This window comes from Corvus hawaiiensis, chromosome 13, assembly GCF_020740725.1.
Source record: "Corvus hawaiiensis isolate bCorHaw1 chromosome 13, bCorHaw1.pri.cur, whole genome shotgun sequence".
Classification (NCBI taxonomy): domain Eukaryota; kingdom Metazoa; phylum Chordata; class Aves; order Passeriformes; family Corvidae; genus Corvus; species Corvus hawaiiensis.
Window position 1 is genome coordinate 20,737,396 of NC_063225.1, and position 15,648 is coordinate 20,753,043.

Below are 15,648 nucleotides of genomic sequence, written 5' to 3' on the forward strand. Positions count from 1 at the left end.
TTAATCTGTGAAATTGTGACATGTGCAAATATGAGTATCCCATGCTCCCACTCTCTTCCATTGTCCCTGCCTTCACAGGGGACATTTACCAAATGGGCAAGCATGATTAAACTTGGGGCATGTCTTCAGGATACAGTTTTATAACCCATTTTCATCTCTGAGCCTGCTTTTGTACCTCTTGGACATGAGCTGGCTTTGTTTTCCTGTACTTTTACAGAGTGAAGCTAATACCACCATTTCATAAATGTGGAATATCTTCTCTCTACTCCATGGTTTTGTTAATTTTAATACAGGAGGCAGCTGCTCAGTTCAGTCTAATTTATTTTCTGCATGAAGACTGAGAGATGTCTGTTGTCATTCTGTGCAGAACCTGGGCATGATTCTGATCATCCAGCAAGTTCACAGCCCAATTTTGCCAGTTTCAGCTGATTTCTTCTGATACTGTTTGATAGAAGGTACAAGTGAGAGCCTCGCTCAGTCTTATTTGTTGTTGTTACACAAAACCTAGGTAGACAGGGATGCAAATAAATCCAATTTTAGTTGTTATTCTCAGCAAAATATCAAGTGTGATAGCTGGAATGTCATTTATGATGGAAGATATTTTGTTTTCCTATCTCAGCTTTCCAGAGATAGAGTATTTGCTAACAACAGCCTGATGTCAGTGGAAGACTCAGATGCCATTTGACATAAGCTCTCACATTAATCAAGAAAAATGTAAGTTTTGAGAGGCATTTCTGTTACCTGAACAGAAATGAGGCTTGGGGTCAAGGCTGGAGATCATCCCCGAGCTGCATTTTCTCCTCACATGCTGCAAAACAATGTTTTCAAAACACCGCCCCTTTCCAAAAAAGCATTTTCATGGCTACACTAATTATAAAGGTGGATGTAAAAATGTCCTTATTCCATCAGTTCTAATGTCAAATGATTGTAAGTACTTTAAGAGGCTGACAGAGAATATTTTAACTTGAGGACTAGAAGGGTTTTTTATTTATTGTGCTGCCATTCCCAGTGCCTCAGAGTCTGTCTGTGCTGTGTACAGTGTGACCCTGGGATTGACAGCCACTGCTGCAGAGAAGCTGCACATCACCCAAACTTTCTGCCGTGCTGGCATTTCTTCCCCCAAAAGATGATTTTGGTGTGATTTCCATGTGTCCTTCACCAGGGATTTCTTCATGCTCCCTAGAAAAGTAAGGTGGCATCCAGGCTCCTGCATTAAATTCCCTTCAAACCAGAAAGCAGTTTGCTGGAATGCTGGAATTGCCTGTTTGCCTGGGAAGCAGCCTGGAAGTTGTTTCCAGGAGCTGTGCTTCTGCCATAGAAGTCCAGTGTGTCTCAAGGACACTTCAATGCCACGAGGAAGGTGCTGAGTGAGGTGACCCTGCTTTTATCAGGATGAGTGCTGTCTTCTTTTGTAGACATCTCGCTAGTGGAACAAAGGCCATTATACCACAGAGGCCCAGGACTTAAGATAGTAACAGAGGCAATTTGAGAGTTTTAAAGGTATTATTGGACAGTGCACAACAGACTCGTGTTTGCAAGTGAACTTAAGCACTGTTCTTGTTGAGAAAAAATGAGCTTTTAAATCTGTCTGGGCTTTTCCTTTCCATTCAAAGCAATCTGTACCTGTTCTCCTCCAGTACATGTAATTTGTGCAAGGTTCCTTAAAGTTTTATAAAGTAAAGTAGGGTGCATTAATCTGGGAGTTTCTTGTAAAACAAAGAAAAAGGTATTTCAGATCTTAAAAGGTTTTATTATTTTTAAGAAAAATGCATAAAAATACAGAACACACACCTGTGAAGAAACAAACAATTCATCTACGGGTCGCTTTGCCATTGGGTGTTGTGGATGCCAAAAGTTTACATAGATCTGAAAAGTAATTGGAGAAATGCAAGGGAAGAAAGCTGTGATGGCCACTACAAGTGGAGATAATAACCCTTAGAACCAGAGAGCCCTGGGGCCAAAGGCTGCTGAAGGTTTGAGAGGATAGCAGGGAAGTGTTTTCATAGGATTTTCCTGCAAAACACTGCCCACAGTGCCCACTGCCCCCTCAAGGTATCCAGGGAGGGGGTGGATGCTGAGAGAGGTTTCCCAGGCACTCCTGGCGCTACGGAGGGCAAGCTTGGCTGACAAGAAAGTCTTAGTGCAGCTTTGGGGTGAACAGAAGTAAAAAATGGGGAGATACAAACAGGGCTGGAAGAATGCAGCCTGGCACAGCACATGGGTGTGGTGGTCCCCCTCTTTCTCAGGGGAAACAGGACTCAGGAGACCCTGTGAAGTGCATCAGGATGTGCCTACTGCTGATGTTGAAAGCTGGACTCGAACCAAATCTTTAGTCTGCTCCTCTGTGTCTGTTCATCTACCCCATGAACCTTTTCTTACTCAAAATCACATTTTTCTAGTTGCTTCTTTGAGTGATAGAAACCATACAGAAATATATGTTGTATTAGCCATGTATAATATGCAGGAAATCAAATCAGGCACAAAACCCAGGAACCATCTTTATTAATACTACAGTTCGGGGGGGAAAAAAAAGCTATTTTATTCATCCTTTTAAAAGGGATGAATAGAATCCATTTATTCATTCTTTAAAAATATCCAGACAACTTGAACTAAAAGAAACTCTCAGCATATCATATCCAGCAGCTGGGGAAGTGGAATTTGCACCCAGCACACACATTATCCATTCCAGCAGCGTGCACACCTTTATCCTCTGTCTCCTACCTGCTTTCATAATGAGCCTTCCAGAAGCAAGAGCACATGTCCTGAAACAACTTCTGGGGGTTACTTAATTGCTCAGTGACCTTTTCTAGATTTGCCAAATCACTTAAGCTCGAGCACCACTCATCAGTATTTAATGTATACCATGAAGTGCCACTCAATTTTCAAATACTTAGTTCTGAACTTAGTTATTATTTCCATGAAGAAGGATTTCCAAATTATTCCCTGTTGGCAGAATGCAAGCAGGATAAAACTGGGCAAATCCTCAGCTACCTGAAATATGCCAGGAGACAACCAGCAGGGTCACTCTGTCACCCAGTTTCAACTCAGAATTTTATCTTAAAATGGCTGTAAATTTGTGAAAATGACCTTCAGAATCAGAGGGTCAGAGACAACGCCTGGGGAAAAAGTGTGCAACAGATGTTGTGAACTTCTGCCATTAAAACACATATAAAACAATGTTTGCATGACACAGTATCTTAGGTGTTGTATCATACGCTCATAAATATGGAAATGAATAATATTTTCTCCCGACTAAGGTCTCTGAAAAAAATAACAATCGAGAATTGATAGGTGAGTGTTATGGGTTCATCCTATTGCCGTGACTTCTGCAACTGGTAATGCCTGAGCAGAGTCGTGTGTTCTTTTATTCCATGAGCACTACAGGATAACTACGTTATGAGTTGTGAAGTGGCAATGGCATGATGAAAAGCCTCAGCCTTCCCAAAGTTCCTCTGGAATTGGCACCAGGAGGCAGCTCCCTTGCACCCCTAAGACCACCTTGCATTTTACATGCACTGGTGGACAATTTTCATAACAGCAGTAGTTCATGAGCCACTTGATCCTTCTTTGGTTCCAGGATGGCAGATGCTTGCACACTCGTAGTTGTGCATGACATTTTCCAAACGCCAGTTTGTGAGTCTGAGGGCTAGAAATACAACTTTTTTTTACAAGAAAGGTGAGAATATCTGTTAATGATGTGACACTAAGAACTGAAGACCTCAGCAAATGTTACAGCTTTAAAATTTAATCTGGGTCATGTGCCAGAGTGGTCATGATACTCATTATTATTGAAGTGTATGGATATATTATTGCAAGGGTGAGAAGACCATTCCGGAAAGAAATGTCCAAAAAGGAGTTAAATAGAGAGAAGACAAAATGCTTCTCTGTCTAAGCACTTCAGATCACTCCCTGGATCTGTGAAGATCCAGAAGACACTGGCAAGTCATTGCTGGTTAAAGGGAACAAGTCAGGATGCTCAGGTTCCAGCTGATGACTTTTCTTATATGAGAGTTTACAAATTCCATTACACCCATGTTAACTTCAGAATTGTTCTTCCTCCATTGAAGTGCATTGCTTGAAACTTGATAAAATAGCAAAAGTAATTACAAATTTGGCTGAGAGACAGACAGGAGCTATGTCTGGTTGGATCCGTGGCTGTTCAATATTCATTTTTCTTCTTCCTTTTGCACAGTGACAGGGCACAATTTATTTTTACAATTGTATTGAGATATTTTGCAGATGCTCTCAGAGGAGCAATTCAGTTGGAATCCTCTCTGTACTAAGATGCTGCTGTTGGTCAGTGCTTTTATTCATATACCACACAGTTCAGAGCTCCAGGGAAAAAGGACTGCACTGAGGAAGAGTACAGTTCAGGATGCATTTTCCTGAGGATTCAGGACTCTGTCGGGAACCTGCAGTCTGATTTGATGTTGAAGTTCTTGAATGAAGCCGTGAATCCAGGGAAGCCCTGGCTGATGGCCTGCAGAGTAGGATAGATGGAGCAGTTTCTGTGTCGGGCATTGCTGTGGCCAGGGAGAACTGTTCCTGCAGGGTTTCATGCAAGTGGCAGCTGCTGGGCTTGAAGCAGAAAGACACGAGTCTAAGCAGGAATTCAAGGAAAAACCTGCAGTGTCTCAAAGCTGCTTTGAATTAGGGTTGGGTAGGAATGATTCTTCCTGCTGGCTGCTGGAGAAAGGTGGCGTTATCATTTTCCATGGTGTGAGTAATGGCTGGGGGTGGGTATGGTGGACTTTGCCGTTGCCTCGCCGAGCCCATGCTTACCTGGCACCCTCAGAAAGGAAAGCAGGTGGTAGAAAACGTAACAGCCTCACAGCAGTGAGCTGAGGGGGGTACAGCTCATGGCACAGCAGCACATCCCTTTCCCCAGTACACAGAGAGGAGTATCCTGGAGGAGGTGGCCAGAAGGAGAAGGGCTCCAGTGTTTGCTTGCAGCCAGGCACCCGAGTGAGGTACTTGCTGAGTCCTTGTGTCTGAGGCTAGCACTGACTCCTGCCGTAATGTACCGGGGTATTTTTACTCTAAAAGCACAGTCTGAAAAGGCTAACTTGTTCTGCCATGTATAGCAAATGATCCGTCTGCCGAGCCACCTGGAAGGCCTCTATTTTTAGGCTCTTTCCTCGGAGCAGTTGTAACGTGAATTGACGTATTGTTAGCCAAAAGCATGGCACACGAGGCAGGAATATGTCTGGAGCCATGCAAGCCACTGATTGTTAGCAGCACTGGGAACAGGGGCCTGGCAAGAGCCAGTTTGCTTTTTCCAAGCAGGAAAACAAGCATTCAGCTTTAACTAGTACAGGCCTGGCTTTCAGCAGCCAGAGCTGAGCAGCCTGAACAAGTCAGTCCTTTAGCTCGAGGAGGGGAAAAGGATGAAGGACACCTTTGATCTGAGTGGGCAGAGTTCAGTCTGTCAGTCATTCGTTGCAGTGTGAGCACACCCAGGTGCCTGTGGCCTGGAGAGAACACTGCTGAAGCCTCATCTGTACATGGAAGGGATGAGGTTTTGGCTAACATTTTACAGAGTTGTGGTTTTTTTCTTCATTCAGACATCTTCTTCCCAGATCTTCACACTTCTTCCTCACTCCCCAGCTACTTACAGTCCATGGTCACAGAAGCCCCAAGAGCTCCCACAGGCAGTTCTTTTCAGGGCCACTGTCAGGGTACAATCCCCTCATCTTGAGATACTTCCGTGTTTCCTTTCTATATGTTTGACTTTGAATATTGCTATATTAAATCACACTATTGTGCTGACAGATAAATCCTTATTTATCACTTTGCCAATCTGTCTCATTCCCACAAGGAATTGGCAAAGCTTTCCTATCTGTGGATGCTCAGGAAGTTAATTTGAATTACTTTCTCTGTGTGTTTCTCTGTGGGCGCAGGTGGACATTTCCGTTTGCTTTTTTACCAGTGTTAAATGCTGGATCCGGGGAATTTTGGTTCCTTTTTCCCAGGTCAGCTTTGACAGCAACTCTACCATGGCAGATCTGCTTGGAAATCTGATTTCCTGTTTGTTGTTGTGTTTTGAGAATAGGGAAGTGTAATTTCTGCCCCAGATTCTAGTTCTACAAGAAGCCACTGGTGAAGCTTTGCCAAACGGAATCCCTGTGCATTCCCAGGAAAGCAGAAGCACCTACAGGTGTTGGGCTTGTGTATCACTTGTACAAATGTTTGCAGTTGAGGTGCTAGTTCTTGTTAAACTGTGGGCAAGGGAGTACTTTGGTTCCACTCAGGCAATTTGCAACAGCCTTTCCTTGCTTTGAAACACTGTCAGAATCTCAGGAGTCCATACCCTGCCTCTAAAAACATGCATTCATTGAGTTGAAAATGATTCCCACTTAGTTTTCTGTTGGCAAGGCTGTCAGACCAGTGTATTATTCAGCAGTAGGAACTGACTGGAGGAGTTTTCTTCTGTCATATTTCTCTGCAGCAGTTTCAAGGTGAGGAAGTCAGCAGAACGCTGGTGTGTTTGGTCTCGGGCTTTTTGTGGAACTGCTGTGTGTGCTCCAGATGTGCAGTCAGATCCAGAAAACAAGGACTGAGAGGCACTTCATTGCTGCTGAAGTACAGAACTGTTCATATATGAATGTATATACACACCTGAGCTCACCAGCACGGCAGCTGCTCAGAATTCAGGTAATTGTGGGACACACTTTGACCCTACTTGTCAGAACAATCAGTAACTCTGGGAGAGGATTTCTACCCAGGCTGCAGCATATTCCTGTGGGATATGGAAACTTCTCCCCTGTGTAATGGAGGACATGATTAATTCTGACTGTGCTGACACAAGAAGGTCATTGAATAGGATTTCCTTGTGAATGGGCACATCCATTCCCAGAAAAAAACCATTACAGAGATGTCAAACACTCTCCCATTGTATTCTGAACACCCACCGCAAGTGCATAAAACCAGCTCAGGGTGTTCGTAATTAAAAGTTGCAGAGAAGCATCTGCAAACTTGTGCATTTCATAGCAAAAACAATCTGAAGACTCATTTATCGAAGGAAAATATCAGCTCTGCAGCCTCCCTGGGTCTGCTCAGCGTCTATGTTCTCGGTAACAGGGGAGCTGTGCCTGCACTGGCTGTGGAGAGAGATGAGTCAACGACTTAGATCTGACTGCAGGCACCCAGGTCTGTCAGACAAATCCCTCATGAGCAATGCATTCATCACTGGCACCCTCTGCAAAGGAGCCAAGGACCTTGACAGATCCTGGCTCCTGCCTCAGTGCGAGGTGCACAGCATCCTGACATTTGACACCAAACCTGTGAGGTGGAGCTGCCTCCAGCTGACCTGCACATGCTTTCCCCTACTGAGAGGACGTAAGAACCAGTGGCAGGTATTACTCGTGGTGCTCTAAGCACTCTGAAAGGTATTTCGGTGTGAGATCATGGATGTAGCAATCCCACCGAATTCCCTAAGATTTAAGTGTGCATTAATGCTGCACTGACACAGCTCCCCTCGGCAGCGCTCACCTTGCTGTTGCTGCATTAAGCTCACTGCAGGCAGTGGAAATATTTGCAGCTATTAAAAGCCAGGGAGAGTAATTGTTACCTCTCTATGAAGTTCCGAAATGCTCCTTTAGCAACTGTTGGAGAGCTCTGCCCATGACTCATAAAGGCTTCTCTTTGTTACGCCTGTTCCTGGCAGGGCCATTGTGGTGGAGGGAGCAGCGTGTCCTTGGGGAAGGCAGGGCCAGCTGGGGATGCCATGGGAGAACCAGGGACACCAGCACAGGGTCCTGCAGCAGGATTGGGTCACGGCCAGGCCCTTTGGGCTGCCTGCTTTATTCCCTTGGAATCTCCATATCACTCCCTTGGAAGCAGCTTATCATGGTCATAATACAAAAAGGGTGCTTGACAGAGCACAAGTCTCAAGTAAGAAAAACAAATTGATTATTTCTGCCATCTCACGCATAGATTGGACACCTTCTAACTACTACATATAAAGACAATTCTGTGAAGGATCAAGAGATCTTGTACATTTTTCCATAAGATGTTTCAGGTATGCAGTAGGTTTGGGAATTTATTGATCAGCACCCCAAGTCCCTGCTGCAGCTTTCTAGGAGCATCAAGCACCTTAGGAGAATATCCATTAACATACTGGATGCTAGTGGAAGTCTCATGCTTAGCAGAAGAATGATATTAAGATTAAAAATTAATAATTAAGAATTATTAATTGTTAATACATGTAAAAAACCTCAGTGCATAGAGCCATTGGAAAGGAACTAGTTCAGAAAATTTTCTGTCCTCCAGGAGTCAAGAATTAGGCTGGGGGGTTTGAATTTCAAGTACTTTCTAATATTTCCTATACAAAAGTGCTGGATATAACCTACAGGTCACTAATTATTCAGTAGCCACTAATTAAACCTTGCAAATGCATAAATCAACTAAATTATGTTATTATTTCTACTGTTAGTGTGAAATCCTAGAATCATCCTTTTACTTGGATAGATCTTACTGATCAAGTAAGATTTTTCCCAAGTAAAAAGTTGATAAAATTTAATGTTATTTTCAGCGTTGTGCTTATTTTAGAATTTAATGGGATTCCAGGCAGCTGCCTGTTCTATTTATTTCTGCTTTTGTATCTTAATTGGTTATATCATTCCTTCTGCCTCTGAGGTCTGGAGGTGGAAGCTTTACAGCTTAATTAATCTGTGCTTTTGCTATATTAATGTCGTTGTGGAATCTGGAATTGGATGGGGTTCTTTTCCTGCTCTCAGCAAGGTTGAGAACCATTTGTGGGAAGCTTCTTTTCCAAAGTGTGCTCAGCTTTGGGTTCATGGGCTTAGCTCTGCTCTCAGGCTGACTGAGCTAACAGCCAGGAATCCATCCCAGTGTCATCAGTGCAGATACTCTAAAATATCTTACATTAAATCAGATTTTAAAGAATTCATTGATCCACCTTCTGTGGTGGCATAAGGAATTCCAATTCCTATGCCATCTGGAGAGGACGCTTGGATCGTTTCTCCCATGTAAGCAACAGCCCACTTGGAGAAATCTGATGTATTTTAAGTTTGCCTCTCTGGCTGAGCTTGTCGGCTGTGGCAGTTTAAATACAGTTCCTCCAACCACATAGTTACATCCCAATTTTTCCTTTCTTTTGATTCTCAAAGTATTTGGTCTTTCTTGAATGCAGCATCTTCCAAATTAAGAGTATACAAGGCAAACATCACAGGCTCATGTTGTTTATTTGGGGGGGTGGTGGTGAAAGATAACATTTGTAGATGTGTAATAACATTGAGTGAATTGTTAGGCAGCCATTATTTAAAAGGTTTGATGTCTTTCATGTGTTGCTGTTTGATGAACATCACACTTTAGACTGTTTGAGAGTTCTGCTTCCACATCCCCATCTTGGTTTTGACAAGGTAAACACTGGACCACCAATACTAAATTCAGCTTGAGCTAAAAGACCAAGTTAGAAAAATAAATATTTGCTAGTAAAGGAGCACAAAAGGAAATGTATATCAGACTCAGGCCAGTGGGGTGTACAAAATATTGTCAAGGCTGGATGGTACTATCTCACATACTTCATGGCTAATATATACCTCAAAAGAACCCCAAAAGCGTCACTTCAGTGGGGAAAAAAAGTGAAAATGTATGGTGTAGAAAATGCCTTTTTATCCCAGTCTGATTATCAACAGGGTGCCTCTGTCCAAGGCATCATCAATTATACCTCTTCCCCCAGAGCTGTTTACTGTACTGATCTATTTTCAGAGCTCTGTGTAGTAGCAACAACAACAAGGCAAAGAAAGGCTCAGTGAACGGGCCTTTTCCCCTTCAGGTACAGAGCAGAGGATCTCTTAGTGGGAGGGGATGCTATTTTAGAAGCATTCCCACTGTCCCACTTACTGGTCTCATCCATCCATCTACCTCTCAAAACCCTGTAACAATGCAGGCAGGGAGCCTTGGACAGATGTGCGTGTCGTGCTGCTGTTTAATGACTGTTGGGTGAGTGAGCTCGAAAAGCTCTTTCCGTGTCACTCCCTGCCCCAGTTCCGCTCGAAAAGCTCTTTCCGTGTCACTCCCTGCCCCAGTTCCGACCTCGCCACATTCCTGCGGGATGTGACACAATGATCCAGCACAGCTGCGGGGCCTCTGGGTCTCTCTGCTGAAAAGTGCTGCCGCTGGCAGCAGGGAGGCTCAGCAACTGCTGAGGAGCAGAGATGCTCAGAGTTAATGCTGTTCTGAACTGCAGGGAAAAGTCGTTTATTTCTAACTGCACTGTAGAGCTGAGTGCCCCCAGGGCCACAATCCCATCGGTGTAATCCCTGCTCCAGGCTCTCCTGCTTTAGGGGGCTTCTTGTTTTTGGGTGGGGCATCAGGGCGTTTGAACAGCTGAAGTTTGATCCAGGCTCTGTTGTCCATCCAACGGTTCTAGAAGCTGGAAGTGCCCGGAGTTCAGTGCACGAATCCTGACCTTCGTTTTCTCTGGGTAAACTTAAGAGCAAGGCAAGCAAAGGGCCCCTGAGTGTGTGACAAATCATCCTCGCTGATAGATCTGCTCTGGCTTTAAGGCAGGTTTGTTCCTGGACATCTTCCCCAGTGTGGGAGCTACACTTGAAATTTCCTTTGCTTAGTAACTGTCTAGTGCTTGGATTGGAAACCGAGATGGTGTAACCTTGGGGGAGTCATGGAATTGCATATAACCCTATTTGCAAGTTTGGGATATTAAAATCCTCTTCTTGAAGAAGGGCAAGAAGAGGTCTATTAAGTTCCCTAGGAGGCAGACTGCTGGGAAATGAGCATCATTGCAATTCACATGCTTGACTGAGACATGAGTACAATTTGCTGTGAGCTCTGCAGCATGAGCAGCATTTTCTTCATTCCGTTGTACTGAGATTTTATAATTTCATTACTTTAAATTGAATAGGACACGATGGCAAATCCATCCATGGAATGGAAGCATACTTCAGTGCATCCGCTCATCCTTTAATATCTTTAGACAGGGGCACGTCCCATTGGAAGTAGTTTGTGCTTATGTTGTGAAAAGCTTAATCTGGGAAACTGAGGCATGCGTCCTTCAGATTACTCACCTGCCCAAAAGCTTGTGCCTTCTTTTCAAATTACACTCCCACTGAAAATGTGTTGTTTTCATAATGACAAATATTTAACAGCCCTGAAGAATTCCAGGCTTTTGCATATTTATCAAATGATTCAAGCAGAAAACCTTGTCCTATCCTTGCATGCGCCGCTCTAAAAAGGGAGAAAGTTTGCTCTTCTTGGCTCATTCAGTTCTTAATAGTCTGGGAGCAGACCTGAAATCATTTAGGGCTCTCAGTGCAGTCATCAGGTGCAGACATTGGTTCTGGCTCTCTGCAGGTGGAGCAGTGTGAGCTGGCTTTGTTCTTGAGGCTCTGGTTGCCATTGCCATTCTCTAGTGGCTTTTTCTGAGCCCTGTCCCAAATTCATGAGACACTCCTTACCGCCCCCCCCACCCTAGTTAGTCCTGAGACCATTGTTTCATTTTGTTACTGACAGTGAATTCCACGATGAACGTATGCACAAGGAGAGAACTACAAACGAGAAGGTGATCATGGAAGAATTGCTTCTTCCATTCCACCCCCAGGCATCCCACCCCTCTCAGGTACACAGCCCTTGCCCTCACAAAGAGGTGGAATTGCTAAAGGAGCAGGAAGAGCAGGGCTGTTCCACAGGGAAGGGCAAGCCAGCAGCTGAGGGAGCTCTGGCTCCTCAGCTGGGAAAGCAGAACAGGGCTGGTGGCCATAACAGGTCCAGGAAAGTCAAAGAACTCAGGAAAACCGTGGAAACAACAGAGCTCAGGGCAGGGTGCAGGACTGAAGATCCCAACACCACAGCCTGAAGAGAGATCTGTCACTGAAAGAGGAGTGCTCCCTTCCCTGTCTCCTCCTGGAGCCTGCCTGGCACTGGGAATGCAGGGCTGCTGTTGCCTTCATTGCAATGACATGAATCTCCTAAAGCCAGTCACAGCCTGACCCTCACAAGCAATTTATGGTAAAGCAATTCTCTTGTTTGCTAAAGTGTCACACCAAGGCAATTTGAAATCCAGGTTTATCTTCCCGTTTCCTTAACTGCTGTTTGCTGCAAATCCACAGCACAGAATAAATGAAGAGCCCATGGTAATAAATCACTCTCGTTCAGGCTGCCTCGTGTCCAAACACTGCAGCCAGAAAGAGATGTCACACCTTTGTTGTGGTGACAGTGAAGGCAGTGAAGGATGATGCTGCCCCCTCCCTCAGCGCCAGGCAGGAGATCCCAGCTATCATATCTCTCCAGTCCTTGATGTGTGCCAGCTGCCATTCATTAAGCAGCACTGGAGAATTTGCATCCATCCCCAGCACATCTGATTTACTGACCAAAAACTGGGAGCCTTTTCTAAAGGAAGCGTCTTGTTCCTACCCTCCTTCACACATACCGCAGCTTGATGTGGGGATATCTTTTCTTCCTTGATTCCTAACTATAGAATTTCGAGGCAACCCAAGAGCTGCCTTATTTCCTAACCACTTTTAGTGTCTTCATATTTTACAGGACAGCTCCTGAGCTATCCTTTTAGACATGGCAGCTTGGCTTCTGCTCCACAGGATACTTTGCTCCAGTTCCAGGCTAAACAGTAGGCTGTTCCCCAAAAGCCAATATTTCAATCAGATGCTCCAGCTGAGTGCTGAGCCCTTTCAGTCCCACACAGGAGAAGCACTGCAGAGGTTGCTCATTAAGGGAGAAGACACATTTTCTCATTTGGTACTGTTTAGTCATGGGTCCTGTGTCTTTGGGCTGCCTGAGGCATTGTCTCTACAAAAGCTGTTTTAAAACTGACTTTGCATCAGATTCCTGAGAGTTAAAGATGATCTGGCAATGTTTAGTGCCATAACTGTTCTTCTTTGTGCTCCCTATTTTAGCACGTTCTTAGGAAGAGAGCTTTGTGATAATCTCTCCCTAATCCCGCAGAAACCTGGTTTTTCCTGGGCTGCTGCGGGCTCTGGTGTGGAGAGGTTGGATTTGGGATATAGATGCACTTGATAGCACGGTCTTTCTTACACCTGATGGACTCTTCCAGATCAGAGGGATGGTCACTCTGATTCTCAGCCTCTTCTTTGTGACTCATTTTTAGTTACTGAGAAGTGCCTTTGAAAGCAAGGGATTCTTCCCCAGCTAAGCCATCATGGGTTTACAAACCTATTGGGCTTCCATTTTGGTTTTGATGGGAAATGGGTGCCACTGCTGCCTTCAATTCACTGAGCAAAGAGAAGGCAGCTGCCCAAGTTACAGCTTGTGTCCTCCAAAAGAAACCAAACACTCCTGCGGAGGTCAATACTTTGAGTTTTGTACCAGTGTGAACTGAAGTTCAGCTGGCAGCCCAGGAGCAGAGAGGTGCTGCATCTTTTTGTTCTCCCAAGACATCTAATTTTCTAGAAGAGGATATAAATATTAACAAATAATTGCTGTTCTGGTTAATAAAAGAACCCATTTTCCATCATCCCAGGAGCAGACATTGATTTCTGTAGAAATTCAGCAATTGCTGATCCAGAGAACAGACCTGTTCACTATTTATGACTTACACTGAATGGTTTTCTAAAAAATAGTCAGGGATTTGATCTTGAATGATTCATGGAAATCAGAAAAAAGGTCAGTCCCCAAGAAAGTCTGATAAGTGTTTCAGAATTGCAGCAGCACCCTCCCAGACTGTATTCCCGGCTCAGTTATCATCTGAGAACTCTCCATTAGTCGCTGATTTCTTTCTGTCTTGCCCATAACCATCCTGACTAAATCCAGGGACAGGCAATTCCATCACTGTCTCTATTAAGCTCCCAGCACTCGTTCCTGAGTTACCACAACAACAAGGATTACGTGACAAGCAAATGAAGAACCAGTCAGATAATGGAGTTTTTAAAATGGGGATTACTGGTGCTGAAGATGTAATGGCCTCTTTGATGCTGTTACTATCTATAGCACAAATCCTTCTCAGTCTTTGGACTATTGACCTGACACACTGAAAAGGCTCCTTTGCAGCCCCCATTGTCCAGAGAAAGGGAGAAGCTTTGAGCACAGATGTCTTCAAGGCACAGGAAAAACACAAGGCAAAGAGATAAGCTTGGTAATTTGAAAGCATTTGATTTCTTTCAAGCACAATCCCAACGTTTTAGCTGAAACTGATATCCCGATCTTATCTGTGTTGCTTTTTCTCCAAGGTGTGCACTCAATACTTTGTAATTTCCAAAGATGCTCTGAGCTGATCTTCCAGCAGTTTGCAATTCAGATCTGCTGGAAAGGACTGTCTGAGGAGATTTTGGGGAGAAAGTTGTCCCTGACCCTTGGGCCATTGCCCCTGCACCTTGGGCCTCTTGTACAGGATGACTGGATATAGACCTTTACTACCTCAGAACAGATAGCTGGATTTGGGAATAACTAGGCTGATTGCTCTTGGTTTGGGAGGTAGCAGTTAATGGCAGCAGGATAATTTGTAGAAAGGTGAGATTTTTACCCTTTGTCCATACCATAATGCTGATTGCCTGTAGAGCTGGTGTAATGTCCAGGGAGCCTGGACGAGCATCAACTCTCTGCTCGTTCACCCACAGAGTTCTGGGGTTTTTTTGCAAATAGATTATCAAATTCGTAGTATTGTGAGGAAGTAGGGGATTGTAATGCTCCCTCTTCTACAGATACAAGGTGAGATTCTCTCCTGCATTAGGGCAACACTGTGCTTTCTAGCAGAGTTATGAAGGCTGCCTGCAGGAACTTAACAGGTGTAGCTGTGCTTCACACACACGCACTCCCCTGCCTGGTTCTCTGATAGTCCCTGGTTTTGTGAGAGCTCTGTGGGATACCAGACAATTAGCAGGTGTTGGACCAGTTTCAGTTTGCTCTGAGACTGAAAATATGTGTGCAAAGGAAAACTGAGGGGTGAGGCTGAAAGCTCTGTTGCCTCCCTCTATTTTGACTGTGCTCCTCAGCTGCATTCAGGGACAGGCTCACGGAAACTCAGCATAGTGGGACTCATTCAAGTGTCCTCTCCTGGAGATCCTTCTCAGTGTCACCACGAGCTCTGCCCCACAGGGCTGCTGTCCCTGTGCCTGCCCAGGCCTCTGCTGATGCCAGCACCTTCGTTTAGTGACACTCCCGAGCTCACAGGAGCCACTCCCTCCTTTCTCTTGATGCCTGTGTGCAACTCAGGACTCAAAACACTCGGCCAGGAGCTTGCAGGTGAATTGACTTCTGCACTGACTTCAGAGCGTTCTCCCTTCCAGTGTTCCAGTTCTGGATATCAGAGCTGTTTCAGCATTTGTGCTCCAGGCTTTTATTTCCACAAGTCTTGGACATGTCTCTCTTCTCAGCTGCATGGTTCATGTAGCATCAATACGTCACTGGCAGGAGACTCCTGGGCTTTAGCTTTGCTGCTTTTGCTCCGTTCCCTTCTCATTACAGCACTCCATAACAAACTGGATTGCCCTTCCTGTATTCAAACCTTCAGCTATTGGCAGGTGGCTTTCAGGACCCCCAGTCATTGCTGAACCAAGCTGTACATATTTAATTGTGTTCATTTATTCTTTCTTCACAAGTCAGCCCTTTCAGCTCCCCCAGTACTTGTGTCACCTTTTTCTGAACCCCCTACAAACTCTGTCAGTAAGGAGCCCATCACAGAACACCACATTATAG